The sequence below is a fragment of the Canis lupus genome, chromosome 13 (assembly GCF_048164855.1).
Source record: "Canis lupus baileyi chromosome 13, mCanLup2.hap1, whole genome shotgun sequence".
Taxonomy (NCBI): domain Eukaryota; kingdom Metazoa; phylum Chordata; class Mammalia; order Carnivora; family Canidae; genus Canis; species Canis lupus.
Genome location: NC_132850.1, coordinates 56,729,466 through 56,748,524, shown reverse-complemented (window position 1 = coordinate 56,748,524; position 19,059 = coordinate 56,729,466). Strand labels below are relative to the sequence as shown.

The following is a 19,059-nucleotide window of genomic DNA, read 5'->3' as shown; positions in this document are numbered from 1 at the left end:
AAGCTGAAAAAACATAATAAAAAGAATACATGAAGGTGAAAAACTTAACACAGGCAACAAATCCAATACGAGCATAAAATGTAGTTCCTTTAAGTTTTGTCTTCACTAGCTTTGATTTTTCTCTCCACTGCTGGTAAGAAGGGAGGTTCACATTTAAAGTATTTTAGTATCTCTCAAGAGATGCAGTGGTCCTGCATTAACTTTAATTTAAAGCTTAGTCTAATCTGTTCACTTAAACAGAAGCTTTATCTAATACTCAGTCTCTCTCAGCAAATAAAAGCCATATAAATAGTGCTCAGTTTTTGAAATAACCTCCCCACACCTGATTTTTTCTCTCCCTTATGGTGTCCCTGTGTATGGGGGGAGAGTGTGGCTTATGGGACATCATGAACATGGAAGAGTCAGAGTCCTGAGATGTTACATCTTATGCATCCTTTGGTTTCCGGGACTGTGTCCCATTTCATTTTAGTCTTTTCTGCTGGCATCCTTGACTAAAGTGTAACTTTTGCCTTTTGCTTCCATCACTTAAGGGAAACTGTCAAAATCACCAGTGGCAGCCGCTTTGCTAAATCCAACAATTACTTCTCTGTCATTATTTATGTTACCCTTCAGCAGGATCTGTCACAGCTGATTTTCCCCTTCTTTTTGATGTTTTTCATTGATGTGGCTTCCAGAACATCACATTCTCCTTGTTTTTCTCCTATCATCAGAAGGCTCCTTCATCAATCTGCTTGGATGGTTTCTCATTTCATCCCTTTTAATATTGGAGTGCCCCGATTGCTCTTCTGAAATCCAGTAGCATATTTTGGATAGCTTACCTGACATCATCACCTAAATGTCTGAAAGAAAACTCAAACTTACCCGAACCCTGCCCTCCTCATAATCTTCCCTTTCTCAGTTAATGGCAACCTCATTACTCCAGTTGTTCAGATCAAAAATCTTGGGATCTTGAGGCTCTGCTTGTCCATGACTTTGTCTCTCACCCAATAGGGGAGAGACATAGATCAGGATTTTTTGCTCTTGAGGTCTTGCCCCTAGGATTCCAAACCCTTTCTCTTCTCTTCTCTTCTCTTCTCTTCTCTTCTCTTCTCTTCTCTTCTCTTCTCTTCTCTTCTCTTCTCTTCTCTTCTCTTCTCTTCTCTTCCAGTGTCACTCTTCTAGAGCACATAACCATCTTAAATTGTGCGTGATTGTTTTGAAAACTGGAGTTCTAGGTGATCTTAGGGATAAAATTATATATATAGGTTACAGTTAAGTTTGCAGTTTATAGTCCGAGGTGACACATATTGTACCCGATATTGTGCTGATAGTTTTAACAGGTCACATTTCCTTGGCCTTCTTTTGGCCCTACACTGGGCCTCAAATTCAACATGTTTAAAACATCACCCTTCCAGTAAAGGACATTGATAGCTATGTTTGCCCTTGGAATAGTACTTCCATTCTTCTTGGACTGTCCCTGTGCTTCCTCCTTGAGCTTCCTTGAATGCTGCTATTTTCTTACCTGAGTCTACCTCACTGGCCTCATTTGATTGGTTCAGGGAGGTAAACCCGGCCCATACCAAGCCAACCACAGTATTTCAAAACCCTGGTTACAAGTGATTGATTTATTATTTTATGATCCTAAGTGGGTCAATTAGAATCCTTTCTAGAATTTTTGAACTCGGAAGCACAGAGTAAAAGGCAGAGAGTAAAACTGTCTTTTACTCTTTGTGCTTCTGAGTTCAAAAATAGGGATAAAACCTTGTTTAAAAATAGAGATAGAACCAAGTTCAAAAATAGAGATAAAACCTATGAAAAGTAAAACTAGGGAGCTGTTGTGGCCACATTTCCAACAATGTAAAGAAAGTGGTCTGTAGTGAGAATGAAACCAATGCCCAGAGAGGCACAGGTGAAAGGTAGAGGACTAGTGATATTTCAGTCCCTAGATCTAGTTTTCCTGAGGCCCGGTTGTATCTCTAGGCTTTTGGAGGTATTAATGGAGAATCTTATGCTTTATATTACAGAGACCCAAGGCTAAGTAGCTCAGGGGAGAAAAAAGGAATTTGTTTTCTTATATGGTTGGGAAAGAGATTACAGTACTAACATGATCAGTGAAATAACTGCATTATACAGGCCTCTATTTATGCCTGGAACTGACACTTCAGAACCACTGGATCTCTTTATATCCATCTCTCATCTCTGCTTGCCTCAGCGTTTGAGTTGGTCTCAACTGAACTTCATGCAATTAGGCTTTTTCTAGGTTGCTGAGGAAGAGACTTGCAAGCTGCTCCAGTCTTTCATCCTTCCTAAATGGTAAACCCAAAGATAGAAGCTCTAGAGGAAGGTCTCTGCTATTTTAACAAAAAATCTCATGAGGGCTCAGCTCTCAGCCAATTCAGATTGGCTCAGCTCATGTCTTACGACCACCTCTGAGCTAATGACTATGGCCAAAAGCACAGGGTGCTCTGATTGGCTAGACCCAGCTCATATACTACTTCCATGGGCGTGGGTAGGTCAGACACAGCTGTACTCAAAACAGGAAAACCCTTATTATAAGGGATATTAAAATTTGTTTTAAGAAGGCAACACCATAGCTATCACAGTTTACTACATTATTGTTAGTTTAATCCTTTCTAGATTCCCTTAGATCTAAGGAATCCCTTAGATTCCAGCAAGAAAAGCCATTTCCTCCTCTAATCCATTTGAGTTATTTTTTCTCATTTGCAATCAGGAGTCCTGATGAATACACACTTTCTCATCTTGCTTTTTCTTCTTAGGTGCCTATTTCCCTGAATGAAAGTGTTTGCTGGACATGTGGGGATCCTCTTCAATTTCTGCCTTTCTCCCTCTCCATACCCAATTAAATATCCTATGTGAGTTCTAACTATAAAATATTTCTAAAACCTACCTCATTATCCCATCCCTATTGTCACAGCCGTTGTTCAGGCCTTTGTCATCATCTGCTTCATTTGCTCCCTTAATTAGTTTTCTTACTTTTAGTCTTGTTTCTTCCCATTCTGTCTTTCACTTTATTGTGCAAGTAAAATGGTGTCATTTCCCTGAATAAAATTTTCTCTTGGCACTCATTGCCAATAAGCTAAAAGCTTCCTGGTGTTGTGTACAGGAGCTTTTGTGTAGTGTTGCTAAGGTCCCGTGGTGTCCACGTCTCAGCATCAGTTCTTACCTGTGTATCACATTTACTTGGCTGCCATATTACCTTTGTCCTATTCCTTTCAGGTATTGCTTGCTGCCCTGGTCCTAAACTCCAATCTCATAATTGTCTTTTATTTGGTCTTGGGATGCCTTGATAACCTAACTCTTCCTGCCTTTATTATTTACCAGATTCTCAAACCTAGTATTATGCATAAATCTGCTTTTAAGAAGTACATAGATCTTTACCCAACCCAGATACATCGCATTAGAAATACTTTTTAAAATGCTTTTTAGAGACTCAGAAGCAGATAGTTTGGAGAAGCACTCACTTGGCAAACGCTATGCTTGAATCTCTCTACTGCCCACTATTGAAGTCCTCTGGTTCCTCTTTTCTACTTTGACTGGATTCCTCTACCTGAGGAATCCTATTCCTGAGGCTTCTGATTGGCTGAACTGTCCTGGAAGTCACTTCAGGTTTACATCCTGGTCATCTCTGCCCTGCACCCTTGTGCCATCAACTAGGAATCAGCTATTTCAGCCATTGGCCTCTCCTATAGTTATGTAGCCCCTTCATTATTGAACATTCTTGGATTTATTGTGTCTATTCTTGCTTTACCATCTATACTTCAACCTCTAGTTCAAGTGTAAATTAGTTTTCCCAACTAGTTTGGCTATGTCTCCCATCATAAATTCTCCTCCTCATTTTAGAGCCCTGAATTACCATTGCTCGATATTCACTAGTACTTTAAAATTATTGTAATGGTTCCAATTAGTGCTGTGCTTTAGCTGAGGGCAAGTTGTGTACATCTTTTCCAAATTCCATATTCAATAAAATTGTGTTGTTTGAAATTGGCTGTGGTGAGATTATATACATCACAGAAATCGGCAAATACTCAGAACCTGCTACACCCCCCCCACCCCTGAAGGACTGGTAAATGTTACCTGCATACCACTATTTCCAGTGGAAAACCAAGCTGTGGGAGTCTTGGTAACAACCTGGAGCACCTGGTATAACCCTTGTAGGTAAAAAAATGTGTATTAGTATAGACTAATAGCATCTGGGAGCAAAAGTGGACTGAGCCTGGACAGTTAGTAAGTTAAAAAGGAGAGAAGTAAGCTTCTAATCCTGTTCCAAATCCATTCCACTACTTCACTAATCCATTTCAGTTAATGGCCACAACATTCACAAGAACCTTGCACAAGCTATTTAAGCAACGTGTGTAGCAAGTCCCTCATCTATAAAATGGGAATGCTAATAGCATCTATCTCATAGGGTTATGAGGATTCAGTGAGCTGCGGATTGGCAAAGAACTTAGGACAATGCCTGGAACAATCATGATTTCCTGAAACAGTATATAAGTATTTAAATAATTGTGCAGGTCAAAACCCATAGAAACAGCCTTGCCTCCATTCTTTCTCTCATACTTATATCCAAACTGTCAGGAAATTCTCTCAGCTTGACTACATATATCTCAATCTGACCTCATCTTATTATCTCTACTGTGACTGATGTGGGAAATAAAGGCAAAAAAAAATTAAATTTCCTTACTACCTACAGTCCATTGAAAAGTCCTTGAAACAGGCAGAGTGACCTTCCTCTAGCAACTCAGCTGCCTCAATGTTACTACTTTGCTAAGAGCAAGAGGCAATGATAGCTTAACCTCCAGGATCCTGGAAGTCTACTTGAACATATACAAATTCCTTTGGGAACTTTCTTTATCTCTAAACCCCAAGACACATGTTGGCAATTATCTCCCAAGCATATGGCCCACCAGTAGACGTCCTGAAGAGTCTCATGATTGGGTTTTTACTAAAGAGTAATAAATGGCTTTTTCCTAACGATAGCTAGGCCCCTCAGAATCCTGGAAACCTTGTTTCCAAAATACCTGGGAAGCTTACACTATCCCTAACCTCTTCCCAACTTGAATGTATATAATGGGCCCTCCTCATGACCCCAGTGCATCCTTTTCTGCCCACAGATTCTGTCCCCATGCTTTAATAAAACCACCTTTTTGTACCAGAGACATCTCAAGAATTTTTTCTTGGCCATTGGCTTCAAACCCTAACATCCTTCTTTCATTATGACTGCCTTGGATCAAGCCTACATCATCTCAATCTGAATTACTTTGATGGCCTACAGATGGTTTTCTGGCTTTCACTCTTGTGCCCCTACCAACCCCCCAGACTATTCCTAAAATAACAATCAGAGTGATTCTTTTCCATCATTTTTAGACCATGTTCACTTTTTAGCTAAAAACTTTCCAGTGGTTCCCCATTTCCTTAGGAGTAATAGCCAAAGTCTTTACAATGGCTCCCAGGTCCTTGGCCCTACTCTAAGCTGCCCTCTGACATCTCCTTCTGTGACATTCCCTCACTTAATCCTGTCTAGTCTTTCTAGCCATTCTTTAATGGACTAAGAGAGGAGAGTATAGTAGGGCTATGAATAAGAATGGATGAGAAAGCAAGAATGGACATTGTGAATGAAGTGGAGGCAGGTGTGGAGGGTTGAGTTTAAGTAGTACAGGGCAAAAAAGAGTCAGTAGAGTAGGAGCAGGTCAGGAATTTTGTCCAAAGCAAATCAAGTAAGAACAGGATCTGTACCCAGCCACTTGGAAATGGGCCTAATATGAAGGAGCCAAGAAAACAGCCCCAACTAATACCCTGCAGAGAAACTGGAAAACTTGAATGCCCTGGAGTCCTAGGTAGAAACAGGCCAAGTGTGGGCTGGCTTTTTTGTAGAAGTATTCAGTGTGAGAAAGCCTATGCATGTCTGGACAAAAAAATATTTCCATACCTGGTGGTATGTAGAACACATTCCACTAATAATATTGACCTGCCTCTTTTCTAGAAAAATGATGGGAACTGAATGTTCTTTGGGAGCAGCTGGAATGGGGCTAGGATGAGGGCAAGGGTTAACACAGCAAAGAACAAAACTGTGGCCAAGAGAACAATTGGGAGAATCAGCCTTGATCTAGCTCATAGACAGGTTTCCTTTTTTTTTTTTTTTTTTTGCAGATAGAGAAGGCATAGACCAAGAGCAGACAATACTGAGTGCCATCTTTAAAATATCATCTTGGTAGAGCCAGGATTGTAAACCAAACAAGCATATGGTTAAAAATAAAACAAATTAAAAAAACAAGTCTTTTGCTTCTCCAATTTAAAAGCATTGCACTAAGAAAAAGATCCCAGAAAGGAATCCATTGGAATCCTACAACAGAATTGGGGTGGGATCCTGACTATTGTCTTACAGCCTGGCTTCATCCCCTGATTCTTATTTTCTGGTGCTTCTTTTAGTCTATGGACCCCATTTCAATACCATTCATGTATCTTTTTTGCTGTATTTCTCCTTCATGTGCTCATTGTTATCTCTTTGTTTCTAAGGTTTGTTACCCCTTACAGTCAGCTGGCTATGCCTCGTCTACTCACTACCCACTTTGCTTGGGTCTCTTTGCTTTAGGTGCTGTTGATACCATTTGATCTAGTATTTTAATTTTTCTCTTGCTGCCCTGTTGTTGCCTGTATATACCGACCGCATCCTGGTTTCTTGCATTCCATATCCTTGGGTTAACCCAGATTACCCTGATACATATCCATAGAGATAGACTGTGTCAACATCTCACGGCAGGATAGAAAATTCCATCATACCACATCTGTCCACCAAATAAAAGATTCTGGAGTGCTGACAAGGTCCAAGCTTGGTTTTACACTATGAAAATCGGGTCCAGCTGAGAATTTAGGACCTGGTGATGAACTGTGTGTGCTCATATGCAGTCGATGCTGTTGGTTTCCCATATAGTTTCCCACTAGCCAGTGTATCCTTCCCCTAGGTGCTGAGAGTACAGAAGCTAAGGCTTAGATCTACCACTATTTCAGAGAATCACTCTTGGGTGTTGGGAGCTGTCTCAGCCAGAGATACTTGGGAAATTATTCCTCTCTTTCCCAATCAGTCTACCTGCATTTGATTCCAAACCTCACCTTTGGTGTAGGATGGAGGTGGAGAGGAAGCATCCTATGTAATCACTGTACATGGTTCTCTGAGAAAGGTTAGGTGTCTGACTTTGTGCTGAATGGAATGAGTGGTGCCAATTAAAATGGTCTTGCTTCCCATCTTAAAATAAAATTCACCTTGTGGCTTGTTTTTTTTTTTTTTTTTTTTTAGTCATTTCAAACTTGAAAACCTTCCTCCAGCTGTGATTAGGGGATTATTTCCAGATGAGAGCTCTGATACATCTCTTGGACAAGCTATCAAGCTCATACTTCATCGGGTATGCCTTACCCCAATAATGACTTGTATCTTTTGAGGTATGATAGCTCCAGACTTATAAAATACAGGTAGGAGGTAGTATGTTAGCCCCTCACATCAAATTGCATTGATGTGAGGCTCTAGAGAGAGGTATTGGATTCTGTTTCCATGGAAACTGGTTCACTGCTCAAGGGGAAAACAGGACAGGAATTGAAGTCTGTGTTAATAGCAGCTCTAAAAATAATCAGTAATGTGTTGAAACAAAGTGAAACACCCAGGAAGGAATAGTAAAAATTATAACCACGCAGGGTGGGATGGAACAATACAGTGTTGTGCAAATATTATTACAACCACAATATACTTTAGGAATTATGGAATGGTTGATGACAAATACATTTCTGAGGAGAAACAGTTATTTCACTTGTTCATTCATTCAGATGACTATTGAGTACTGATTATATGTCAGCTCTGAGGTAGGGCCTGAAGATACAGAGATATGTCAGGATTGTCTCTATCTTCCAGGCTGTCATGGCTTTATAAGACAATGGAAAAAAAATCCACTACAGTTATAATGGATGTTTTGTTTGTCTACCTAACGCCATTTTGTTTTGCACTGTGCAGCAGTCAGGAGATAAGGATTTGTGTGGGATGGATATCACCACATCTGGCTCCAGGGCAATTCAGAGTCACTTACAACAGTGATTATTTCAGCAATAAGCACATAACCAAGGTGTAAACCTATATGACACTCTTTTATCTATAGTGACTGCCTTCTGCGCAGAGCTGAGAAATCTTGTTTGATGGCTGTGAGATGCTTGTAATCTTTTTTTAATTTAATTTATTTTTTTTTACCTAGATGTGAAAGAGGGATCATGCAGAGTCTGTTGCTTCTTCAAGAAGCCACCTTGTGATCAGAAGGAAAGTCAGCCAAGATACAGCTGAAAGGACCACAGAGAAACTTAGCCAGACATGACTGAACTGGGTGGAAGCCACTCTGCCTCTGGATGTTGGAGTGAAACCAGCCAATAATATTTCTTTTTGTGGAAACTTGAGTAGGATTTCTGTTTTTTTTTTTTTTTTTTTTTTTTAATGTTGTTGTTATTGTTGTTGTTGCCTGAACCCAAGAAGAGCCTCCAACTAATTTCAAATGAAAATACCATTGGGATGAGTGGAAATAACGGCAATAAGTAGAGGGAATTATTGGATGTACAGAGGAAGAATAAATCAAGGGAAGAAGAGGAGGTAACAACTGACTTAATCTTGGGAAAATGAGTGCAAGACAATCAAGTTTCCTGTACTGTGAAGTAGAGAGTTCAATTTTTTTCTGTCAGCATAGTGCCTGAGTGTAAAACTCTCTTACTGGCAAAATGGGTGTCTCTTAACCCAGGCTTCTATGGAGATGTAGCATGAACCCAAAGAAGCTTCAGCTCAAGTGCCCTTCACTTACACTTGCCCCTTTGGGCCTGGGATCATATAGCAGCCCCCCAGCTGCACATTAGCATTCTGGCTGCCCCAACCTAAAGGTCATTCTCTAAAACCTGGTGGTGTCTCTTGGCTGTGGGCAGGGTGAGGGTGGGCTGATGGCACCATTGCACTATTTCTACATTTTTCTGGCTTCTAGTTAACAAGCCCTAGTAAACCCCATCAGGTACCTGGACCTTATATTTGACCTCAGTGATAATGGTAGGAACTTCTTTCTGTTCTCATCTCTGCCTTGAACACTATGGCTCTCTAGAATAGCATGTCTGCAGCCTGAAAGAGAAAATAGGCGAAGTATGGCTGAGCTAGACCAGCTGCTCCAGAAGCCACGTGTGTGCATGCAAGTGTGCATGTGTGTGTAAATTATTCCACAAGGTATACATATACAAAATCATCACATCTTATACTTCAGGTATGTACAATTTTGTCAGTTATACCCCACATAGCTGGAGAAAAAGGCGCTAAAAAATCAGAAATTGTATGAGTCACAAAATAATTGCTAAGGTGAAGGTAAAAGAACAGGAGTTTTATGGTCTTAGATTCAGTGCACAAGTGCTATTAAAAAACCGTAGCACTCGGGTGCCTGTGTGGCTGTCAGTTAAGCGTCTGCCTTTGGCTCAGGTCATGATCCTGGGGCCCTGGGATCGAGCCCCATATCCGGCTCCCTGCTCAGCTTACCCCTCTCCCTCGGCCCTGCTTATCATGCTCTGTCTCTGTCTCAAATGATTAAATAAAATCTAAGCAAAACAAAACAAAACAGTGACACCAACAACAAACTAGATACGAAAAATACTCTGCAATTGAAAGTTCCATAATCTGAATTTCTGTCCCTGCTCTACTTCTACCATGAAGCAGCCTGAGCAAGTGATTTACCGAGAGTTACTTTTTTACATTGTCAGTCTGTTTGGCAATACGGAAGTCAGCAAGAAAGATTTAAAAATAATTTAGTTAAGAAAACATAATTTTAAAATGATAGAATGATCTGTATCTTTGAATAATGCTGCTGACATATAAAGTAAAGAGGAGAGAGAACCTTGTACCGTGAAAACATCACCTAATCTGAATTCAAGAATTCTGATTCCGTCTGTGCATTATCATGCCTTTCTTGGGTCATTTGTTTATACAGTTGTTGATCTGCTTCCTCTCTAAAATCAGGGTGTTAACGTCAGTTTATCTCTCAGACCTCTCCCAGTTCTAAGATTCCACTGTAAAATACAACTATGCCTCAATTATTCAAACTTTATATTGTTTCCTTTATAAAAATGTTTATAATAATCCTTCCTGAGGTTCATAGTATTTCCTGAATCTGAAAAATCAAGGCTGTTTTTTTTTCTTCAAATACTGCTTTAGTCAGATTCTCTCTCCTTTCTTTCTATACCTCAGATTATTCTTGTTTTAAATCTTTTCTCATAACCATGTCTCGTATATAGTCCTTTCTGGATTTTCTATTCTTTTAACTGTCTTTGCTTCATTTCATATGTTTTCGTTTTTGGTTTTTTTTCTGACCCACCTTTCAGTTTACGAATTCTCAGCTGCATCTATTTTGGTTTTTAGTAAGTTGACTATGAGGTGTTTATTGGTAGTTTTCTTTCACATATCTTTTCTCGATCTCTGTGAGTTTTTTTTTTTTTTTTTGGAACTTTGAATTGATGTCTTTTGCCAGTTTGAAAATTCTCTGTCATTATCTTTTCCAGTATTGTTTCTGCCATATTGTCTTTCTCTCTTCTTCTGGACATCCAGTTGTACATTAGATCTTTGAGCTGTGTCCAATGTGTCTCTTAAACACTCAGTTTTTATTTTTCTCCATTTTACTGTCTGACACTTAGTTTTTATATTCCCTAGAGACCTGTTTCTGGTTTACAAACCTTGCATTTACTGTGTCCAATCTGCTTTAGAAACCCAAATAAATACTTTTTATTGCCTATGTATATATTTTTTATTTTTCATATTAAGAATGTCCATTTGATTCCTTTTTATAGGTCCCAATTTCCTACAAGTGAGATTTTCTCACTTCTCATCTTTTTTGTTCACCTTTGCTTTTTTAACTTTTATACTATTATATACTAATCTTAGTGTTTTAAAGCCTGAGTCACCTGTGGATTCTTTCTCTCTCTCTTTTTTTAAGAAAAATCATTGTCTCTATTTTATAGGTCAGGAAAATAAGATATTTTATGGAAAATGAAATCCATTTAATGGTGTGTAATACAGTTACAGGTCTTGAAGTAGAATTTGGTGTCTTAACCATCATTTCCCACATTTTAAAAAGATTTCTTTATTTATTTTAGAGAGAGAGACAGACAGACAGACAGGAGGAGCAGATGGAGAGACAGATTCTAAAGCAGACTCCCTGCTGAGCATGGAACCTGATGCGGGGCTTCATCCCATCACCCTGAGATCAAGACCTGAGTCAAAATCAAGACTCGGTCACTTAACTGACTGAGCCACCCCTTTTATTCCCCACATTTAATCAATAAACATTATTACTCTTTGGAGGATTCAAAAAAGTTGCCCTATTAAACATACTGAAAATAAACATTAAACACCGTTAAATGATGAGTAGCTCTAAATCTCTCTAACCTCTTTGCATTCATTAACTAGGACTCCAGAGTAAAAATAATTATGATTTTCTATTTTTTAAAAATATTTTGACTGGATAAAGTTTCCAATTTTGGAAAGAGATAAAAATTAATACCATGTGGTTTTAAACAGAAATATACCTTAATAGTCTTTACAGTATCCACATGACTGTTTAAAGTATAAACACATTTATCCTAAGACCTACATAGTAGGTAAAAGCCTTTTTTTTTTTTTTTTTTTTTTTTTTTTGGTAAAAGTCTTTTATAAAGACTATAGCACACGATAGTCATGTGGATACTGTAAAGATTACTATACTTGGTGAAATGTCTTGCCTTCCTTCATAATTTCTTTAACCTTTTTTTTTTTTTTACAGTAAACAAATAATCTTCTAAAGTCTGAATCTTGTGAATACAGGTCATTTCCTGGTTAAAGCTGGAGCACCTCTCAGCAGTGAAAAATGTGATGGGCAGTCATTTTTCCCCTGCTTTCTAACGTATAATCCAAATAAAGTTTATAGAAGTTCAGAGAGAAGGACAAAATTTTCAAGTCTTCTTTTACAGATTTTATTTACTTATGCCAGCCAAATTTCTTCTGATAAGAAATTTTCAATTGCCTTTGGGGGAGATGACCACTGGCAGCCTACCACAGGGGCCATTTTGGTGCAGGAGCATGGGAAGAAATCTGGCCAAGCCTGGGCTAAGAGAAGTCTGGTGTGCAGTGAGGTGTGCTCCCAGGTGCCAAAAGTGGCCACATAGCATTGGACTGGGCTTCTCCAGGTAGCCACGACAGCAGCACTCCTGCTTCTATGGTGGCCATGTGGTTGAGGCCTGTATCTTTTTATTTCTTGCCTTTTCTCTTCATATTGATCATTTGCTTTTATTTTTAGTATGCTTATACTTTTCAGTTGCTTTTCAGATTATAGATGATAAACTGTAGAGGCTCTATATGATATTCTCCCAAAAAGTGTTAAGATTTTTAGTCAAAGAGTTACAGTGAATGATCTTGATCCTGTCAAGACTTGTTTTTCAGTTTTGTTATGCCTATTTTGGTTCTGCATTGACTCATAGGGTTCAGGCCTGAAGTTTCCTCCATCTTAAATATCAATCTTTTAACACCCTGGTGCTGTCTGGTTGCTAAAATCCACCTCAATTCTTGAGCTTCTTGTCTGCTGTTTACCACACTTCTTCAGGATTGCTTTGCACATTCACAGCTCAGAAGCTGACCAACCATTCGATGGAAATTTGAATGCAGAGTTTTGAGCATTCCTTTGAATTCCAAAAGAAAAGTTTTTTTTTCTCCAATATTTTGCTCCTCCAATCCCATCTCCTTTGGTATCCCCAAACTTATTCTTTGACTCCTCAGACCTAGGAGCTTGCTTTCTTCTTGAGCTCTTTCCACTCTTGCCACAATTGGGAAAGTGCCCTCAGGAAAATTCTGAGGTGAATGTGGAGTACATCTTGTGTGCTTTCCTTGCTCAAGGATTCTAGTTGCTCAATGTTACTTGAGCTGGTTTTTCAATGCTTTCAAAGCATTGTTTATGTGCTTTCCCAACATCTGAAGTTATTTTTGGTATAAAATTTAGTTCAACATAAGCTACATTATTAAGTCCAGGGCCAAAAATCTTATCCATTAAATTTTAATTGCAGTAATTTGTTTTATCATCTCAGAATATTCTTTTTTTTAAAATTTTTTAAAAATTTATTTATGATAGGCACACAGTGAGAGAGAGAGAGGCAGAGATACAGGCAGAGGGAGAAGCAGGCTCCATGCACCGGGAGCCCGATGTGGGATTCGATCCCGGGTCTCCAGGATCGTGCCCTGGGCCAAAGGCAGGCGCCAAACCGCTGTGCCACCCAGGGATCCCTCAGAATATTCTTTTTAAAATTTCTTTTTAATATGTCATCATTATTTTTAATTCCTTTTTGTTGCATGCTCATTTGTTCTTCCTTTAAACATTTTTTACATATACTAAATTCATATTTAGATTCTAATAGTTCTAAAAGTTCTCAGTTTTTTCTTCTTCTTTGTATGCTTGATGGTTTTATATAAACTAATAAAAATTTGTGAAAGTTTTAAATTTGAGAGTCCTTCCTTTTTAGAAAACTTGTAAATAGTGGATTATATATGTTTTTCCTTATTTATCCTGGGTCTTGGTTTAAAGTAAGAATGCCTTTGAGAGTATGTAGCCTGAGCTTTGCGCAGTGGCAGTATCGTAGCCAATGAGGTTTATCCGAGGCGCGATTATTGCTAATTGAGAGTATGTAGCCTGACATACTGCTGAGGCAGAAGTTATATATTTTAATCTTGAATTATGCTCTCCATGGAAAACTTAGGAAAGCAATACAAATGTTTTGTGACATACTTATTTTTTTTAAGTTATATTTTATTGGAGTTCAAATTGCCAACATATAGCATAACACCCAGTGCTCATCCCATCAAGTGCCCCCCTCAGTGCCTGTCACCCTGTCACCCCCACTCCCCGCCCACTTCCCTTTCCACCACCCCTTGTTAGTTTCCCAGAGTTAGGAGTCACTCATGTTCTTTCTCCCTTTCTAATATTTCCCACTCATTTTTTCTCCTTTCCCCTTTATTCCCTTTCACTATTTTTTATATTCCCCAAATGAATGAGACCATATAATGTTTGTCCTTCTCCGATTGACTTATTTCACTCAGCATAATACCCTCCAGTTCCATCCACGTTGAAGCAAATGGTGGGTATTTGTCGTTTCTAATGGCTGAGGAATATTCCATTGTATACATAAACCACATCTTCTTTATCCATTCATCTTTCGATGGACACGGAGGCTCCTTCCACAGTTTGGCTATTGTGGACATTGCTGCTAGAAACATCGGGGTGCAGGTGTCCCGGCGTTTCATTGCATCTGAATCTTTGGGGTAAATCCCCAGCAGTGCAATTGCTGGGTCAAAGGGCAGATCTATTTTTAACTCTTTGAGGAACCTCCACACAGTTTTCCAGAGTGGCTGCACCATTTCACATTCCCACCAACAGTGTAAGAGGGTTCCCTTTTCTCTGCATCCTCTCCAACATTTGTTGTTTCCTGCCTTGTTAATTTTCCCCATTCTCACTGGTGTGAGGTGGGATCTCATTGTGGTTTGGATTTGTATTTCCCTGATGGCAAGTGATGCGGATCATTTTCTCATATGCATGTTGGCCATGTCTATGTCTTCCTCTGTGAGATTTCTTTTCATGTCTTTTGCCCATTTCATGATTGGATTGTTTGTTTCTTAGCTGTTGAGTTTAATAAGTTCTTTATAGATCTTGGAAACTAGCCCTTTATCTGATACGTCATTTGCAAATATCTTCTCCCATTCTGTAGGTTGTCTTTGAGTTTTGTTGACTGTATCCTTTGCTGTGCAAAAGCTTCTTATCTTGATGAAGTCCCAATAGTTCATTTTTGCTTTTGTTTCTTTTGCCTTCATGGATGTATCTTGCAAGACGTTACTGTGGCCGAGTTCAAAAAGGGTGTTGCCTGTGTTCTCCTCTAGGATTTTGATGGAATCTTATCTCACATTTAGATCTTTCATCCATTTTGAGTTTATCTTTGTGTATGGTGAAAGAGAGTGGTCTAGTTTCATTCTTCTGCATGTGGATGTCCAATTTTCCCAGCACCATTTATTGAAGAGACTGTCTTTTTTCCAGCAGATAGTCTTTCCTCCTTTGTCGAATATTAGTTGACCATAAAGTTGAGGGTCCACTTCTCGTTCTCTATTCTGTCCCATTGTTCTATGTGTCTGTTTTTGTGTCAGTACCACACTGTCTTGATGACCACAGTCAAGTAGTACAGCCTGAAATCTGGCATTGTGATGCCCCCAGCTATGGTTTTCTTTTTTAATATTCCCCTTGCTATTCGGGGTCTTTTCTGATTTGTTTTGTGATATACTTAGATTCATCAAGCTTCTTAGACATGTAAAAGCTTTATCTGTAGAAATTCCAAACCCATGTTATTAAACTTATTTATTTAGAAATATGTATTTGAGAGGGAAAGTTACCTACTTGTTATCTGAAATTCAACTAATTTTAAAGGATTTTTTCCTTATTTAAGGAAAAGAAAAATGTCTTTTTTTTTTTCCAGGATCCAATAAGGGGATAAGTGAAAATAAGCTTTGGTTCAGTTTGAAATTTATGATGGATTGGTAGGTGAATTATTCATGAAGTGAAAATGAATAATCTATAAAACTAATCAAGCCAGTCTAGTACTGTTACTTGGCAGATGACAAATTTGGCCAGATTAGAATTGTCATATTTGATGCTATGTGTAGGCATGATCTACAAGACAATGGGAAGACTTGACATCTGAACCTAGATGATGTGTCTGCTAGGTGTGGGCAGGTTCTAAGCGTGGTAGATGGGCAAGAAGGTGGAGAACTGACAGGGCTGAAAGTTTTAGAAGGCTATCTAGTCTGGAAGGTCAGATCCTATATGCCCCTTGACTGCTAGACCATTGAGTATATTTTTTGCACCTACATCCAAAGTGGCTTGACAAGCCTGTCACATAGTAGTCGCACCAAAACAAACAAATGAAAATTAAATAAAAAGTTCCAACAAAATAATGTAGGAGTCTAGAGATAAGGTAACAGGCACCTCAGTCTCTGAAGATCACAAGTTTCTTCATAGTAGGGAGATATCTGCCAGGAGAACTGGAGAGATAAAGTGATCCAATAATTGAATGATCTCTCCCCAGATCAGTATGTAAATGGGCACAATGAACTCTCAATCTCTCTTTGCCCATAATAACTGAATATTTCTAAGGTCTATTTTCCTCATCACAGTCCCAGTAGTGACAGTAGCTACAGAATTAACTTTTTGGTAATGGCTTTTATTTATTTATTCATCTAATCTTTGCACCAATTCTATGAGGTGCTATTATTAAATTGTTATACTACTATTATCATCAATCATTTTTGCCCTGGGAATATTGCTAAAGGCCTAGAAGGAGTGTGTCTAACCAGGCTGAAAGTGTCAAATTGCCTGAGGTTAAATTCTTCAAACTGTGGTCTACACTAAATACCTTATATGACAAATGCCCCATGATTCCACTTACATTGCCAAGGACCCACCTTGCTAGAGTCTCACAGTGGTTACCATGGACTAATTCTAAATACCAATGGCAAAAATGACCAAAGATTTGAATCCAAAGTAGCATGCCAAATATGGTCCTGATTAATTTTAAGCCCTTTGTTAAGTATAGAAAGAGATAGGGAGCAAATTCTGGATAATATGCTGCATTAGTAACTTGGTAAGAATGACAATTATTTCTTGAACCTGAAATTGTGTATTGATCAATGTTCTATCCATCAGTGTTTTCTTGGGGTCTCTTTAGAGAATGCCTAGTCATTAGCATCATCCTTGCAAGAAGAAAAGAGCAAGTCAATGAGCCATTATTTCTTACTGTGTACCATAACTATGCTAAGTACTTTATGTATGACATATTTTAGAATAGCCCAATGAGCTAGATAAGTATAAAAAGATTTTCACATGAGGAAGCTGAGCAAAATGAAATATTTTGGTGTCTTAGTTTGGGCTACAATAACAAATTACCTGGACTGGATGGATTAAAGAGCAGAAATTTATTTCTCAAAATTCTGAAGGCTGGGAAGTCTGAGATCAAAGTGCTAGCATGGTAGGGTTTTGGTGAGAACCTTTTCCCTGGTTCATGGATGGTTACCTTCTTGCTGTGACCTCACATGGCAGAGACCAGAGAGAGGAAGCGAAGTCTCTTTTGTCCCTTCTTACCGGGGCAGCGTTTCCATCTTGAGGGCTCTACATTCATGGCCTTCCCGAAGGCCCTGTCTCCATTTACCTCACGTTTACCTCACGTTGGTAATTAGTATTCCAACATATGAATTTTGAGGGGGTGCATTCAGTTCACAGCACTTGCCGAAAGCACCCAGCTAAGAATATTTTGTTTACAAATTCCTCAACTCAATGGAATTAAATTCAGATTTATTGTCATAAACTGTATTTCTGGCTATTTCTATATTATAAGCAATTAGTACAAAGATTAAGAAAAGGAATGTTGCCTCTGAGCTGGTGATTATCTCAATCAAGTTTGCTTTATTCCCCAAAGAACTGCAAAATAATGTGCATTCTTAACCAAAGCATTGGTTATTTCCTATGGAAAAATGATTGAGGTGTGTTACATGTAGGGAAACGATATGTTCATTCTTATACAAATATTTAATTTTTTTCCATGTGTTATACTGCTTTGTATCTGCTCGTTTTTTTACATTTCAAACCCCATTCCAGGCTTCTCAATAAAGCTTTTGGGCTTATAATTTTTGTCTATGCTACACATTATGTGGCCATGGGAGCCCTATGACTGTCTTTTGGAAAACAGTGTGATTTTCCTATAAAAGGTATCTTTATGGGTACAGAACTGATGATGGCTTGTAGAGGATTTGATTTCTTCCTGTAATTTCTTCCTGTGGAGGATAGTCCCTCCACACCCAGGAGTGTTCCTGGTTTTCGTTCTACTCTCTGTGATTGTTGTCTCTCAGATTTCTTCTTTTCCCAGTACCTACATGCTATGCCCTTGCTCCGAGAAAGGGGCTAGAATCAATAGGGCTGTGTAGGTGAGGGTGCCTCACTGGGCAAAACATGTGCTCTTGGTGTATTTTGTCTTTTCTCAACCAATAGATGAAGTGTCAACGAGGAAAGGAACTCTCATAAAGAGGGACAAGTTCAAGAAAAACTACATAAATTACAAACGCTGTTTCAAATCTGCTTACAACTTTTTGGTTTATTTTATCCTTCCTCTTTCGGCATTTTTCTATCTTCCTCCTGGCCTGCCTCACTCTTTTTGGCCTTCCTCCATGAGAGCAATGGTTCTCAAACTTTAGCATGCATCAGATTGCCTGGAGGTCTGTCAAATACAGTTGGCCGAGCCTCTCATCCAGAGTTTCTAACCCCGTAGGTTTGGGGTGGGGTTCAAGGATTTGCATCTTAACTTCCCACGGAAGTTGATGCTGATAGTCCAGGGCCACATTTTGAGTGATCATGGTCTAGGTTTTGTGCTTTATTATCTTAATATTTTCATTTGTTTATTCATTGTTTCACTCATTCATTTATTCATTCATTCAATATTTTAAAAATATTTTATTTAAATTAGATTTGCCAACAGATAGTATAATACCCAGTGCTCATCCCATCATGTGCCCTCCTTAATGCCCATCACCCAGTCACCGCAACCCCCACCCACCTCCCCTTCTGCAACCCTTGGTTTGTTTTCCAGAGTTATGAGTCTCTCACGGTTTGTCTCCTCTCTAATTTTTCCCCACTCCTTTCCCTTATGGTCTCTTTCACTATTTCTTATATTCCACATATGAGTGGAATCATATGATAATTGTCTTTCTCTGATTGGCTTATTTCACTCAGCATAATACCCTCCAGTTTCATCCACATTGAAGAAAATGGTGGAATTAAATAAATGTTAAGTGGCCGTGCATTGCCCTGAGTCTCGGCAGCCTAGGTACCAAGCACTCTTTAGTGGGAGTGACTCACATTGCACTGACTCTTACTCTCTCCTGCATAAAATAAGACCTCCAGCACCTCTCAGACAAGTATGCAACCGTGTCATAGGATAGGGTTTGCTCAAGTGCTTGTCATC

At 38.9% G+C, this 19,059-nt stretch overlaps 1 long non-coding RNA gene and 1 pseudogene across 3 annotated transcripts in view; both read left to right on the top strand.

The window, feature by feature from the left end:
• The window catches only part of LOC140603145 (uncharacterized), a 30,406-nt gene that overhangs the window by 3,207 nt on the left and 8,140 nt on the right, over positions 1-19,059 (top strand). The window contains exons 2-4 of one of the 3 annotated variants that reach the window (XR_012006200.1): positions 8,232-8,617; positions 9,111-9,266; positions 11,805-12,249. This is a non-coding gene — a long non-coding RNA (uncharacterized lncRNA). Of the gene's footprint in view, positions 1-8,231; positions 8,618-9,110; positions 9,267-11,139; positions 11,606-11,804; positions 12,250-19,059 lie in introns of those variants that run through there. The other 2 variants (XR_012006202.1, XR_012006201.1) reach the window with 2 other exon arrangements.
• Positions 13,622-13,786, top strand: LOC140603282 (U4 spliceosomal RNA; annotated as a pseudogene).